The 3,211-nt window shown below is 35.8% G+C and overlaps 1 pseudogene; it reads right to left on the bottom strand.

Moving 5' to 3' along the window:
* LOC101586797 overlaps positions 1–2,820 on the bottom strand; it is a 12,168-nt pseudogene extending 9,348 nt beyond the window's left edge.
* Positions 2,821–3,211: the final 391 nt, after the last annotated feature.

Genomic DNA, 3,211 nt, shown 5'->3' with positions numbered 1-3,211 from the left:
GTAGGCTGTTAAGCTTAAGCTCACTATCTGTCTGAATATCAAACATCTTAGGCATAACATGGAACAGGTATTTGAAAATTAATGATGTTATATAAAGGACTATGTTTTAAAATTCTTAGCTTTAGCATAAAAATGAAAAGAATGTACCTGTATTAGTGTCTTGAGGTTTGTTTCCATAGCAAATTGCTGCAAACTGAATGGTTTACAAAATAGGCAATTGTTGCCTCATGGTTCTGAAAGTTATTAATTCAGCGTGAAGGTATAGTTAGATTTATCTACTTGTGGATTGCTAAGAGAAAGATTTGTTCCAGGCCCTTCTGTCTTCTTCCTGGGTCTCTTGTATCACATTCTCTTGTGTATGCATTAATTCAGGCATTAATTGTGTCATATATAGGTTTATCCTGATGATTTTCTTATAACTTTATTCCCCCTAAAGACTCTAACCTCAAATAAATGTGCATTATTATACACTGGAAGTTGAAACTCCAACAGGATCTTCATGGAAGAAAAGAACTCAACCCTTAAAAACACTAAGTTTAAAATTATGTCTGATAACATTGATTTAATGATATCAAATGATAATAATGAGTGAAACAAGACAAATAAGTTTATTGTTTATTGGTTATGCAGAATAATTTGCTTATCTGAAGCTACCTGAATTTTTATTAATTGATGAAATACAATTCAATAGACATGAGTTGAGTACTTTAAACAAAACTTTAGACACAACTACTTTAAACAAAATTTTTATTCAAAATAGGACATCCAGAAAAAAAGGAAGAACCACTGTGTACTATTAGTGAAAATGTTATCATAGCACCATGTCCATTCCACAAAAATTAAAAATGAAACAACTGTACGATTCTTCAATGCCACTCTGTATATCCAAAATAAATAAAATTACTATTAACAAATGATATTTTATTCCTATCATCACTGCAGCATTATTTGTAATAAAATCAGGATATGAGATCAACCTAAGGTGACTGTTCATCAACATGAATAAATAATATATATAGATATTCAAACATATATATACACATACGCTATATATCTATATCTATATCTATATCTACATCTGTATATCACTCAGCCTTAAAGAACAGCTGATCACTTAGAAAACCATGGGCAAATATGAAGAGCATAATCCTATGTGAAGTAAGTCAAATACAAAATGATATGTGTTGCTTGTATGCATGATCATATATACACATACTCAAGTCTTGAGAGCAGAGTAGAACACTGTTGGGAGTTAGCAAAAGGAGCAATGGAAATATTAATCAAAGAGAACAATTTCAGGGCTGAGGAGGTAGCTTGGTGGTCTAAGCTCCCCCCTGGCAAGTGCAAGGACCCAGGTTCCATCCCCAGTACCACATGCTGTGCTGGTCCCCAAAACCAAGTGTGGTGGTGCACTGGGAGGCTGAGAAGTGTTGGGGAGTCTGAAATGCATAGCAAGAGCATGTATCAAATAAATACATGAAAATGTTAGGGTTTTTTTAAAAGAACAATTTCATTTAAGAGGGATAAGTTCTGGAGTTGTATTTTACTACATGGCAATTATAGTTAATAATGATAGGCTGCACATTCAAAAATCTTTGAGATTAGATTTTAAGTATTCCACCTCAAAAGCAATTGTTACAGTAATAGCATAGATAAATTACTGTGATTTAATAATTTAATAATACAAACATATATAAAACATCGTGACTTACTCCATAAATATGGTCAAATAAATAATTCTTTTTTTAATTTTTATTATTTATTTTATTTTTTATTTATGTGTGTGTGTGTGTGTGTGTGTGTGTGTGTGTGTGTGTGGCCAGCTCAGCCCACCTGGGGGTGGAGCTGGCTGGCATGTGGTGCTGGGGGTTTGAACCGTGGTCCCTGTGCTTTGTTAAGCTTGTTCTAAGTAGGTGCTTTAGACCACTGAGCCATCTCACCAGCCCAATAATTCTTTAGAATGAAAACCCAAGACATTCAGTGCATACAAAATACCAGAAAAGGGCCGAACAAATAGTTGGGATGGCCAAATAGCTCAGCTGACTGAAACATCTGCAAGCAGGGGCAGGGCTGCGGGTTGGATCCCCAGGCCTGACACGCCAGCCCCGGCCCCGAGTGCTGAGACTGCAATTGAGACTGGGCGTGGTGGCCCGCTCATGTAATCCCAGCTCTTGGGAGGCTATCAACAGGCAGATCACTATGAGTCCAATCTAGTAGTGAGACCCTTAACACCCTGTATACCCTCTGCTAAAATACAAAACAAACAAAAAACAAACAAAAAACCCCAGAAAAATATCAACATATAAACTAAAATATAAAAAAATTATTTGCAGAATATTGTTCTGTGTCTAAGGAGATACAGTACTTTGAGCACTTGCTGCTTTTGTATTTTCATGCTAGCATCTAAAATAAAAAACCTTAAAGAAAACCAAAACTTAGCAAAGTTGTAAATTGTCCATGAGGTCTTATTCTTTACTTGCCCCAGTGACAATAAATATAAAGGTTCATTGTGTGGACGTTTGGCTATAGTTGAGAACTCAGCAGGCAATATGTATTCATATATTGTCATGGCTTGTAGCTACATGTTCCCCCAAGCCTCACCATCTCAAGTTGGGGCTTGTAGAAGGTGGCAGAATCGGGACCTGTCACATTAGGATTAATGGGATTGTAAGTTAGGCCAATTATCAGAATTAGCACAATTCTTGTGGAACTGAATGGATTCACCGAAGCAGAATATCCACCCAGAGTGTGGGTAGTACCACCCAAAAGGCGTGCTCCCTGGATGGGACAAGAGGGAAAGGCAGACTGGCTCCTGGCCATTCCACTTCCTCCTGCCTACTTTCTTTCATGGTACCTTGATTTTGAGCCAGCTGACTATAGATCGATAACCATAGGAAGCTGAAATAAACCCTTCTTCCTTTAACTTGGGTGTTGAGTGTATTGTTTTAGTCATGAAGAAAAGGAAGACATATTATTATTCATGTACATGAATGTATGTGTTAACTACTTACATATTGTGTACATATGTATATGCAGGTGTATGAAGCTTGTTCTCTAAAACTCAAAAATCAGAGCAAAATAAGTTTTGTATAAAATAAATCCATGAGTGCAAGTTAGGTAATTGTCATATCTCTACTATATTCAGAGTTAAGTGTATAGAATTTATTGTATTTATTATAAGTTAAAAAAAATATAAACACTTGTGCTAATA

Source organism: Octodon degus, unplaced genomic scaffold, assembly GCF_000260255.1.
Source record: "Octodon degus isolate 3935 unplaced genomic scaffold, OctDeg1.0 scaffold00391, whole genome shotgun sequence".
NCBI lineage: Eukaryota > Metazoa > Chordata > Mammalia > Rodentia > Octodontidae > Octodon > Octodon degus.
This window is presented reverse-complemented; position numbering and strand designations above follow the sequence as displayed.